The sequence below is a fragment of the Ranitomeya imitator genome, chromosome 2 (assembly GCF_032444005.1).
Source record: "Ranitomeya imitator isolate aRanImi1 chromosome 2, aRanImi1.pri, whole genome shotgun sequence".
Lineage (NCBI taxonomy): Eukaryota > Metazoa > Chordata > Amphibia > Anura > Dendrobatidae > Ranitomeya > Ranitomeya imitator.
The window spans coordinates 226,151,863-226,164,926 of record NC_091283.1 but is presented as its reverse complement, the minus strand read 5'-3'; the positions used below and the strand labels follow the sequence as shown (position 1 = coordinate 226,164,926).

The window sequence follows — 13,064 nt, the reverse complement described above, 5'->3', positions numbered from 1 at the left end:
CAATTCCTAAGGGTAGCGGTATATGTAAGCAGCTCAGACATTTCCAGTACAGGGCGCTGCCCTTTGGTCTGTACATGGCCCCGAGAATCTTCATCAAGATTGTTCTAGAGGTAACGGCGCATTTACAGGAAAAGAACGTGTTTAGTGCCATATCTGGACGAATTTTTAGTGATCAGCACAACAGAACACGAATGCAGTTCTCAACTAAATCGCATCCGAGACACTATGTCCAAACTCTGTTGGATGATAAATATCAAAGTCAAGGCTGCAGCCCCTGAAGGTTCAATCCTTCATGGGGCTTATATTGGACTCAGACAAGCAGGTCTGTCTGATACCAGAGGGAAAGACAGACAGATTGTAGGCCTAGTGTCATCAACTTTGACCAACCCGATCATGTCACTGAGAAAAGCCATGTCCCTTCTAGGATCAATGACATCATGTATTCCAGCGGTGTAATGGAGGCCCAGTGTCATTCCAAGGCCTTTCAGCAGGATGTCCTAGAGGGGAAAGGAAGCTTGCTGGACATCTAGAAGGGGGGGGGGGGTGGATTATGCTCTCCCAGGAAGCAGTAGAGTCCATGGCCTGGTGGCTAGATCCAGGGAACCTATCGTGGGGCGTTCCATAGTCTCTCAAAATATTGAATGTGATAGTGATGAACAAAAGCGCAGAAAGATGGGGCATGCATCTCAAGGGCCATATATTTCTGGGAATTTGGTCAGAAGCAAGTGGTTCCTTAAACTACAGGGAACTGCTAGAAGTATAGAATGTGGTCATAGAGTTCCTTCCCCATTTGTAAGGGAGCCATGTTCGAATAATGTCTGACAATCAAACTTCTGTAGCCCTTATCAATCACCAGGGGGGCACAAGATCCCAGTCCATAATGCGGCTAGCCTGGGAAATTCTCCAAGTTATGGAGGAAAATGAGCTGCAAATATCAGCCCTACACATAAAGCGGAAAGAGAACAAGAAAGCAGATTTCCTCTGCCAGACGACCTTAAAACTGGAAAAATGGGAACTGGATCCATCTATCTTTCAGCAGATTGTGGGTCTTTGGGGGCAGCTAGAGATTGTTTTTCAGTAGGCAAATAAAACTAAGATCTTCTGTTCCCTGAACTCAAGAGGCCAAAGAGATCATGGTTCTCTTGGATGAGGACGATGTCCTTGGCAGATCCCCGGATTCTCCCGGATATTTCAGGTCTTCTCACGCAGGGCCCAGTGTCACATCCTCAGAGCGCAGGTCTACATTTGAGAGCCTGGATTTTGAGAGGGCACTGCTAACACACAGAGGGTTCACTTTGGCCTTGATGGCTACTCTGATGCAGAGGAAGAAGCCTAGAACAACTAGAATTTATGGCAGGATATGTGCTAAGTTTTTGGCTTTCTCAGGGCAGTCTGTTGGGGGTACGATCCCAATCAGTGTTATTTTAGAGTTTCTTCAGAGGGGTGGGGAGACTGTGGCAGTCCTCTTCAGTCTGCTGCTGGAACAGCGGCGGGCAGCATGGTGATAGGTAGGCAGCAGGGTCTATACCCGGCCGGCAGGCATCAGGAGAGCTAAGGGAAGACAGCTGCTCGTGCTCGCTTGTTTGTTTTTTGAATTTCCCTCTGGCACACCTCCTCCTGGCACTCGGTAGTAGTGCACATAAGAACAGAGAGGGGGGAGGGTTACAATAGGTGGGGTTATGCAGATTAAAAACGAGGGGCTCCCAGCTTGAACAAACAGCAGATCTGTAATTGTGAAGGCGTTTGCTTTGCTAAAATGTCCTCCTCAGGGCAATCTTTGGCTCCATCTCCCCAAAGGGTATCAGTGCTAGGCCTTGGTGCGGCACAAGTCACAAACGATTCCTGGTTAATGCTTCTCGGCCTTTTGGCTAGAACCAAGTGTCAGGGCTTGGTGTGGTGGTGAAAGTGCAAAACCATTTCTGGTTAACGCTGCTCGGCCCTTTTGGCTGAAATCGTCGTCGTCGTCGTCGCCGCTCAAGGTCAAGTGCAGTATCTGTTCTGATCAGTTTAATATTGGATACGTCTCCTATTTGGGGACCATACATTAAATGCATTTTTAGAACAGGGAGATGGGAAAACAGCTTGCTCTGTCCACTCCACGCATTGAGCCGTTATTGCGGTCTCTCCGGGAGGGAACGGTGCACTCCTTCTCTGATCCGGCTTCCAAATACTGATTGAATTGAAATCAGTGCACGTTGTGTTTTAACCCATTCTGTGAATTCTTTTCAGGGTCAAAGTTGCACATTTCAGATGCCAAATGCATTTTGCTTGAATTAATGTGACCAATTGCAACATTTTGCGTGCATTGCATTGTTTGCCCCTATGCAAGTCAAGCCTTGTATTGCGTTCAATATGAAATCTATCAATCAATCAGTCAGTCTCTCTTTACTGGTTGCAACCGGCGTGTGAAGATGTGGACACGTATTTGGCCTTTGTTACATTGTTGCAAATAGACCATCTACAAAGTGAGGCCCCTTCCTTGCTATCAGTACTTAATGCTTTAATTGAAGTAACCCATGAGTAGTTCTGCCATACAGACCACGTTTGTGACAGCATGATTTCTATTGTAAAACATTGTCTCCCTCTTGTGGACCGCTGACTTTTAAATTTGGTGTCTTTGCATTTAAAGAAAGGACCAATTGTGCCTGTGCTGATCTTGAATACGCTGCCTATCTCCACCTGGGTGAGTATTCTCATGCTTTCTAGCAACCAGGTGCGCTGCCTGCATTAGATAGAATCTGGGCGCGGAACCCTCGCGTGTCACAATGGGCCCTTGGCCATGGTCTGGAACCCTCACGTGTCACAATGGGCTGGAGGTAAAGAAGCTGCGGAGACACCATCACGTGTTTCTCGACGCAAGCAGTGAATAGCCAGGCCTTTCCCCGGGAAGGAACAACCACGGGAAGGACAGCATCCTATGAAGGAAAGCCACCTATGCCAAGCATGGTATCCATCCACAGACAGCTGTTTCGGGGTGTTTGCCCCTCATCAGTGTGGAGTAGGAATCTGGCTATTAGGAGCAGTGCCTAGTAAAAAGGCTATAAAGGCACAGATGATTGGCCTCGGGGAGACCAAAACATCCAACACTGCGGAGACACCATCACGTGTTTCTCAACGCAGTGATTCCAGAACACTGCCCCCATCCCTTATGGGAAATATGCAGATGCAGGTAAAGAAGCTGCGGAGACACCATCACGTGTTTCTCGACGCAAGCAGTGAATAGCCAGGCCTTTCCCCGGGAAGGAACAACCACGGGAAGGGCAGCATCCTATGAAGGAAAGCCACCTATGCCAAGCATGGTATCCATCCACAGACAGCTGTTTCTTTTTTTTTTTTTTTTTTTTTCCCTCAGATGGGAAAATCCACGGTCCAGAAATCCAAGACCAAAGAAAAATCCCAAACAGCTGCGTCAAATCCAAAACACAAAAGCTGTTCCCATCATCATCGGAAAATTTCAGTTTAACACAACATCAGAAAAAACAAATCAAGACATATTTACAAGGTATCTCCACTTCTTCACCTTCCAAATCCCTTCGGCATCCACCTCCCCCCTTCTTCTTTTATCCCATAGAAAACACACATACATCTTCCCCAAAATCACTTTTAGACTATTCTTTACTACAATTTCCTTTCTCTTAAAAACATACACATTCCTCACATCCCATAATACTTCCTTTATACATGCAACTATTAACCACAACACTCTCTCCTTCACTCCATCACACATTCCCAAGCCAAACATGAACAACTCGAATGATAACAAGCTCACACCACACAATTCTTTACACAACGGTCCCATTCTTCCAATCACCTCCCTAGCATAATGACAATTCCAAAACACATGTATTACACTTTCCCTTCCACCACACCCACCTCTCGGACACATATCACTTCTCCCCAACCCACGATTCTTCTGAAATTCTCTAACTGGTAACACTCCATGGAAAGACTGCCACACAATCTCACTCTGCCTATTCGTCATACCGTCCAACCGCACTTTCTTCCATACTTTTTCTATATCATTCCCTCTAACCATGTTTATTCCACACTCTGTCTCTCTACATTCAATCATCCTATACACAGCCTTCTTATTACTCAACAACCTAACATCCACATCACACAACTCATACTTCACCAAAAATTTATAAACCCACACATACCATCTAGGCACGTCAAAAGCAACCGGATACCTCAGGTCCCTCTCTCGCCACTTCAAACGAAATAAATACGCCCCAAACAAAAACCTACACAGACAAGAAAACTTGCCATCCATCCTAATCATCCTCAACACAAAAACCACAATATTTACACCAAAAAACACCTCAAGGTTTGGAAAACCCAACCCACCTTTTTTTAAACGTTTCACCAAAACCTCCCTCCTAGCCCTCTCCATTCTAGAATTCCACAAAAACACAAACAGAATCCTATTTAACCCTCTCATACACATATACCCCGGCGGAAAGACCACTGCAATATGTAAGAAAATAGGCAAAATCACACTTTTAATAACTAAGATTTTTCCAAAAAACGAAAGACTTCTCATCTTCCAAAAACATAACTTCCGCTCAACCTTTCCTTTTGCATCATCCCAACTTTCTTTCCCATCCAAACTCTCTGAAAATTTCACCCCCAAAACCTTAATAGACCCAGTCACCTCATTCACTCCTACATCCTTACTTAAAACCCCTCCCCCAAAAACCTTACACTCACTCTTCTCCCAATTCACCTTAAATGCTGACGCACCACAAAAAATAGACGCTAATAACTTCACCCGCCTCACAGAATACTCTGAATCACACAACACACACACGTCATCCATATAAGCACTAACCTTCCATTCCCTCCCTCCACCTCCTGGCACTTGTACTCCTCTAATCACTTTATCTTTCCTCAACATACAAAGCAACGGTTCAATCGCACAAATAAAAACCACAGGAGACAAAGGACAACCTTGTCGCACACCTGAAAAAACATTCACTCTTCTACCCACAGAACCATTCATCAAAACACAACTATAAATGTCTTTATATAAGCTCCTCACCCTCCAAACAAAATCAGGCGGAAACCCCATTCTCAATAATACCCGGAACAAAAAACTATGTGATAACCGATCATACGCCTTTTCAAAGTCCAAACTCAAAACAAATACACTCTTCTTCCGACTCATACAGTCCCACAAACAATCTCTCAACATACACACACACTCATGTATACGTCTCCCAGGCACCGCACAACACTGTTCATCCCCAATCACACTCTCTATCACATCACGCATCCTATTCGCCATTACTTTCGCATAGATCTTATAATCGCAATTCAACAACGTTATCGGTCTCCAATTTTTTAAACTCTTCAAATCTCCTTTTTTAGGTATTAACACAACCATCCCTGCACGCATACTCTCAGCCACCTCCATACTAGACCACATATACTTACACATATCCACAAAATCCTTACCAATCACATGCCACATCACCCTATAAAACTCTATAGGAAGTCCATCCTCTCCTGGAGTCTTATTTAACGCCATGCTATTCATTACCTTCCATACCTCATCACCTGTCACCTCACCCATCACTCTCTCTCTCTCCATCTCACTCAATTTATTTTCTAATACACTTAGTACATCCTCCTCCAAAGCCTCATCCCTCCACTTCACTGCATACAGCTCCTCATAAAACTTAGCCACATGTTCACACATATCCTCCCCACTTACCTCTCTTCCATCCTCTGCATTCAAAACACCCATACTCTGCTTTTTCCCAAAAACCTTTTTAAAGAAAAACCTCGAACACCTTTCATCTTGCTCCATTCTATCAATTTTTGCCCTAAAAATAATACTCTTCCCTTTCTCTTCCAAAAACTCTTTAATTTCTTTTTTAACCTTTTTTATCCCCTCCTCCACCTCCATTCCTCCTTCCCTCAATTTATACAATAAACATAAACGGGCATTCAACTTAACAAACTTTTCCCTCTTAATTGCCGCAAATTCATACCCCACACTTTTAAAAAACTTTTTTGTCTGCCTCTTAACCCAATCCCACCACTCACAAACATTCCCAAAACTTTCCTTACTTTTACACCACTGTTCATACTTTCTCACATACTCCTTCCTCACAGCTTCATTTTCCAACAATTTCACATTTAATTTCCACAAACCCTTTCCAAACACACCACTAACATTAATATCTAACTCGCATAACACACAAACATGGTCCGAAAAAACGACCCTATCCTGCTTATATCCAACAGGAATAATATTTTTAGAAATAAAACAATAATCCAACCTGGACTGTGCTCTTCCACTATCAGAAAAAAAGGTATCTAACAAAGGGTTAACCTTACACACACGCTGCATATCACTCAAATCAAAGTCAGTAACTAACTCCAGCAAAACTTTTCCAGACACATCCACATTCACTCCCCCCACATCACAATTCATATCACCCACAATCACCACAGGCACTCTTCCTGGAACAAAAAGCTTCACTTTTTCAAATAATAACTTACGCTCATTTTTTTCTACTGGCGCATAAATATTGATAACACAAAACTTAGCATTTTTATATTCAAAATTTGCTAAGATACACCTCCCCACCTCCACCACCAAATAATTATTCAAAACCACCTCCTGCCCCTTAACTAAAATACCCACACCATCATTTCTATTATTTGCACTACCAGACCACACAGACGCACCATAAGACCACTCATCCCCTTTCACACCATCCACAATCCCACATTCTTGCAAACAAAAAATAGATGCACTCTGCATAGCTAAAAAATCCAAAATTGCTGCTCTCCTCCTCGCTTTCTTAAAAACTCTCACATTTTGAGAAACTATAGAAAAACCCATACTATAAAAACAAAAAAACAATGCAAAAATTACCACAAAACTACACACATTACACAAAAAGCCCTTGACAAAGGTCAAGACTCACAGAAAGGAGAGAAAAAAAAAACAACAGATCCACTGAGCTTTCATTTTACCCAGTATCACCATTGTCCTCCTCTGCCATTCGGACTGAACAGCAAGTCTCTGAACCACTAGCCCCTTCGTGCTCACTCCATTTTTTTTTAGCTGGACCAATTTTCCTCTTAGGCATACTACTGCATGCCTCATCACTTTCCCCATCCTCCTCCCTCTGACACTTATTCGCACCCCTGTCCTGATCTGAAGAAAGCCCTCTAATATTCTGAGGATCTGAGGGGTGCACAGGGCTCTCAGCTTCAGAAATACGCACGTCTTCCTCCGTTGCATCCATTGCTTCCTCAAGAGAAAACATTTCAGGCACAGTAGAGTCATCATCTTCTTCCTCATCTTCTTCCTGATCTTCTTCCTTCTTCTTAAACCCCTTCTCTACTTTTTTTGCCGCCAACCAAAACTCCTTATCTTCCTTCTGTGCATCACTCATAGTACCAAGAAGAGGTGCGAAACCGGCTAAATAAGATTAAAATAGATAAATCTCCGGGTCCGGATGGCATACACCCACGAGTACTAAGAGAACTAAGTAATGTAATAGATAAACCATTATTTCTTATTTTTAGTGACTCTATAGCGACAGGGTCTGTTCCGCAGGACTGGCGCATAGCAAATGTGGTGCCAATATTCAAAAAGGGCTCTAAAAGTGAACCTGGAAATTATAGGCCAGTAAGTCTAACCTCTATTGTTGGTAAAATATTTGAAGGGTTTCTGAGGGATGTTATTCTGGATTATCTCAATGAGAATAACTGTTTAACTCCATATCAGCATGGGTTTATGAGAAATCGCTCCTGTCAAACCAATCTAATCATTTTTTATGAAGAGGTAAGCTATAGGCTGGACCACGGTGAGTCATTGGACGTGGTATATCTCGATTTTTCCAAAGCGTTTGATACCGTGCCGCACAAGAGGTTGGTACACAAAATGAGAATGCTTGGTCTGGGGGAAAATGTGTGTAAATGGGTTAGTAACTGGCTTAGTGATAGAAAGCAGAGGGTGGTTATAAATGGTATAGTCTCTAACTGGGTCACTGTGACCAGTGGGGTACCGCAGGGGTCGGTATTGGGACCTGTTCTCTTCAACATATTCATTAATGATCTGGTAGAAGGTTTACACAGTAAAATATCGATATTTGCAGATGATACAAAACTATGTAAAGCAGTTAATACAAGAGAAGATAGTATTCTGCTACAGATGGATCTGGATAAGTTGGAAACTTGGGCTGAAAGGTGGCAGATGAGGTTTAACAATGATAAATGTAAGGTTATACACATGGGAAGAGGGAATCAATATCACCATTACACACTGAACGGGAAACCACTGGGTAAATCTGACAGGGAGAAGGACTTGGGGATCCTAGTTAATGATAAACTTACCTGGAGCAGCCAGTGCCAGGCAGCAGCTGCCAAGGCAAACAGGATCATGGGGTGCATTAAAAGAGGTCTGGATACACATGATGAGAGCATTATACTGCCTCTGTACAAATCCCTAGTTAGACCGCACATGGAGTACTGTGTCCAGTTTTGGGCACCGGTGCTCAGGAAGGATATAATGGAACTAGAGAGAGTACAAAGGAGGGCAACAAAATTAATAAAGGGGATGGGAGAACTACAATACCCAGATAGATTAGCGAAATTAGGATTATTTAGTCTAGAAAAAAGACGACTGAGGGGCGATCTAATAACCATGTATAAGTATATAAGGGGACAATACAAATATCTCGCTGAGGATCTGTTTATACCAAGGAAGGTGACGGGCACAAGGGGGCATTCTTTGCGTCTGGAGGAGAGAAGGTTTTTCCACCAACATAGAAGAGGATTCTTTACTGTTAGGGCAGTGAGAATCTGGAATTGCTTGCCTGAGGAGGTGGTGATGGCGAACTCAGTCGAGGGGTTCAAGAGAGGCCTGGATGTCTTCCTGGAGCAGAACAATATTGTATCATACAATTATTAGGTTCTGTAGAAGGACGTAGATCTGGGTATTTATTATGATAGAATATAGGCTGAACTGGATGGACAAATGTCTTTTTTCGGCCTTACTAACTATGTTACTATGTTACTATGTTACCACGGGGTGTTAGCACAATGTCATCTGGAGTCACAGAGCGTCTTTCCCTCTCCCTCTCCCTCCTTTCCTCTCTCTCCATTCTTTCAGTTTCCTTCCTGATAGTCGCCAACCTCCTCCTTCTCTCCTCCTCCTCTCTCCATTCACTCTCTGAGCGTCTAGGCGCCCTCCACGGACAATCCTTATACATGTGGTCACTACTACCACACACGTCACAGGTCTTAGCCATCGGGCAATCACCAGCCATATGCCCCTCCTTCTTGCAGTTTCGGCAACACTGCCCCTTCTGGCAGTCTGCCTGGACATGTCCAAAAGAGAAACATCTCCTGCAAAACAGAGGCTGCCCAGGGTACGTGAGGAAACCCCTATGCCCTGCCACAGAGAAGTTCGCCGGAGGGTGTCTGAACCCACCCACACTGCCAGGATCTCTTCTGAACTTTACACGATATTTATATCGACAATTGAAGATTCCTAAACAGTTCACTTGCTTCTCTCCCTTTGAAACAAAGTCACAATACTGTGAGAGGAAGCTCTCCAACAATGCAGGTTCAGTAAAGGGGTTATAGACAGTGATAGTCACCTGCCTTTCCTGAAGACCAAACAGTGGTTCACATTTCACTCCCTTCAAACAGGGATCTCCGGCATGATTCCGAAACCACTCATAGACATTCAGGCAATAATGCTCCGACATAAAAGTAACATCGTAGTTACCTTGATTAGGGAACTCATTGATGCTATAGATGTTCTCCCGCTTTCCTCCAGCCTTTTCCTCAATAAGGTCACGTACAATAAAGACCACGCTGCTCCTTGCCCGGATAGATGGCTCCAACGTCACTCGGATGGTGTTCTTCACATAACTCATCTTCAAAGCTGTCGGTACAAACGACCACAGAAAAAAACAGAATTCTCTGCAAAAGGGTCTGGATTGCTCCAGAAAACCTCACTCCAGACAGCTGTTTCGGGGTGTTTGCCCCTCATCAGTGTGGAGTAGGAATCTGGCTATTAGGAGCAGTGCCTAGTAAAAAGGCTACAAAGGCACAGATGATTGGCCTCGGGGAGACCAAAACATCCAACACTGCGGAGACACCATCACGTGTTTCTCAACGCAGTGATTCCAGAACACTGCCCCCATCCCTTATGGGAAATATGCAGATGCAGGTAAAGAAGCTGCGGAGACACCATCACGTGTTTCTCGACGCAAGCAGTGAATAGCCAGGCCTTTCCCCGGGAAGGAACAACCACGGAAAGGGCAGCATCCTATGAAGGAAAGCCACCTATGCCAAGCATGGTATCCATCCACAGACAGCTGTTTCGGGGTGTTTGCCCCTCATCAGTGTGGAGTAGGAATCTGGCTATTAGGAGCAGTGCCTAGTAAAAAGGCTATAAAGGCACAGATGATTGGCCTCGGGGAGACCAAAACATCCAACACTGCGGAGACACCATCACGTGTTTCTCAACGCAGTGATTCCAGAACACTGCCCCCATCCCTTATGGGAAATATGCAGATGCAGGTAAAGAAGCTGCGAAGACACCATCACGTGTTTCTCGACGCAAGCAGTGAATAGCCAGGCCTTTCCCCGGGAAGGAACAACCACGGGAAGGGCAGCATCCTATGAAGGAAAGCCACCTATGCCAAGCATGGTATCCATCCACAGACAGCTGTTTCGGGGTGTTTGCCCCTCATCAGTGTGGAGTAGGAATCTGGCTATTAGGAGCAGTGCCTAGTAAAAAGGCTATAAAGGCACAGATGATTGGCCTCGGGGAGACCAAAACATCCAACACTGCGGAGACACCATCACGTGTTTCTCAACGCAGTGATTCCAGAACACTGCCCCCATCCCTTATGGGAAATATGCAGATGCAGGTAAAGAAGCTGCGGAGACACCATCACGTGTTTCTCGACGCAAGCAGTGAATAGCCAGGCCTTTCCCCGGGAAGGAACAACCACGGGAAGGGCAGCATCCTATGAAGGAAAGCCACCTATGCCAAGCATGGTATCCATCCACAGACAGCTGTTTCGGGGTGTTTGCCCCTCATCAGTGTGGAGTAGGAATCTGGCTATTAGGAGCAGTGCCTAGTAAAAAGGCTATAAAGGCACAGATGATTGGCCTCGGGGAGACCAAAACATCCAACACTGCGGAGACACCATCACGTGTTTCTCAGCGCAGTGATTCCAGAACACTGCCCCCATCCCTTATGGGAAATATGCAGATGCAGGTAAAGAAGCTGCTCCTAATAGCCAGATTCCTACTCCACACTGATGAGGGGCAAACACCCCGAAACAGCTGTCTGTGGATGGATACCATGCTTGGCATAGGTGGCTTTCCTTCATAGGATGCTGCCCTTCCCGTGGTTGTTCCTTCCCGGGGAAAGGCCTGGCTATTCACTGCTTGCGTCGAGAAACACGTGATGGTGTCTCCGCAGCTTCTTTACCTGCATCTGCATATTTCCCATAAGGGATGGGGGCAGTGTTCTGGAATCACTGCGTTGAGAAACATGTGATGGTGTCTCCGCAGTATTGGATGTTTTGGTCTCCCCGAGGCCAATCATCTGTGCCTTTATAGCCTTTTTACTAGGCACTGCTCCTAATAGCCAGATTCCTACTCCACACTAATGAGGGGCAAACACCCCGAAACAGCTGTCTGTGGATGGATACCATGCTTGGCATAGGTGGCTTTCCTTCATAGGATGCTGCCCTTCCCGTGGTTGTTCCTTCCCGGGGAAAGGCCTGGCTATTCACTGCTTGCGTCGAGAAACACGTGATGGTGTCTCCGCAGCTTCTTTACCTGCATCTGCATATTTCCCATAAGGGATGGGGGCAGTGTTCTGGAATCACTGCGTTGAGAAACACGTGATGGTGTCTCCACAGTGTTGGATGTTTTGGTCTCCCCGAGGCCAATCATCTGTGCCTTTATAGCCTTTTTACTAGGCACTGCTCCTAATAGCCAGATTCCTACTCCACACTGATGAGGGGCAAACACCCCGAAACAGCTGTCTGTGGATGGATACCATGCTTGGCATAGGTGGCTTTCCTTCATAGGATGCTGCCCTTCCCGTGGTTGTTCCTTCCCGGGGAAAGGCCTGGCTATTCACTGCTTGCGTCGAGAAACACGTGATGGTGTCTCCGCAGCTTCTTTACCTGCATCTGCATATTTCCCATAAGGGATGGGGGCAGTGTTCTGGAATCACTGCGTTGAGAAACACGTGATGGTGTCTCCGCAGTGTTGGATGTTTTCGTCTCCCCGAGGCCAATCATCTGTACCTTTATAGCCTTTTTACTAGGCACTGCTCCTAATAGCCAGATTCCTACTCCACACTGATGAGGGGCAAACACCCCGAAACAGCTGTCTGTGGATGGATACCATGCTTGGCATAGGTGGCTTTCCTTCATAGGATGCTGCCCTTCCCGTGGTTGTTCCTTCCCGGGGAAAGGCCTGGCTATTCACTGCTTGCGTCGAGAAACACGTGATGGTGTCTCCGCAGCTTCTTTACCTGCATCTGCATATTTCCCATAAGGGATGGGGGCAGTGTTTTGGAATCACTGCGTTGAGAAACACGTGATGGTGTCTCCGCAGTGTTGGATGTTTTGGTCTCCCCGAGGCCAATCATCTGTGCCTTTATAGCCTTTTTACTAGGCACTGCTCCTAATAGCCAGATTCCTACTCCACACTGATGAGGGGCAAACACCCCGAAACAGCTGTCTGTGGATGGATACCATGCTTGGCATAGGTGGCTTTCCTTCATAGGATGCTGCCCTTCCCGTGGTTGTTCCTTCCCGGGGAAAGGCCTGGCTATTCACTGCTTGCGTCGAGAAACACGTGATGGTGTCTCCGCAGCTTCTTTACCTGCATCTGCATATTTCCCATAAGGGATGGGGGCAGTGTTCTGGAATCACTGCGTTGAGAAACACGTGATGGTGTCTCCGCAGTGTTGGATGTTTTGGTCTCCCCGAGGCCAATCATCTGTGCCTTTATAGCCTTTTTACTAGGTACTGCTCCTAATAGCCAGATTCCTACTC

General features: G+C 45.6%; 1 pseudogene; it reads left to right on the top strand.

Moving 5' to 3' along the window:
* The first annotated feature begins 1,925 nt into the window (after positions 1-1,925).
* LOC138668237 (U2 spliceosomal RNA) lies at positions 1,926-2,149 on the top strand (annotated as a pseudogene).
* Positions 2,150-13,064: the final 10,915 nt, after the last annotated feature.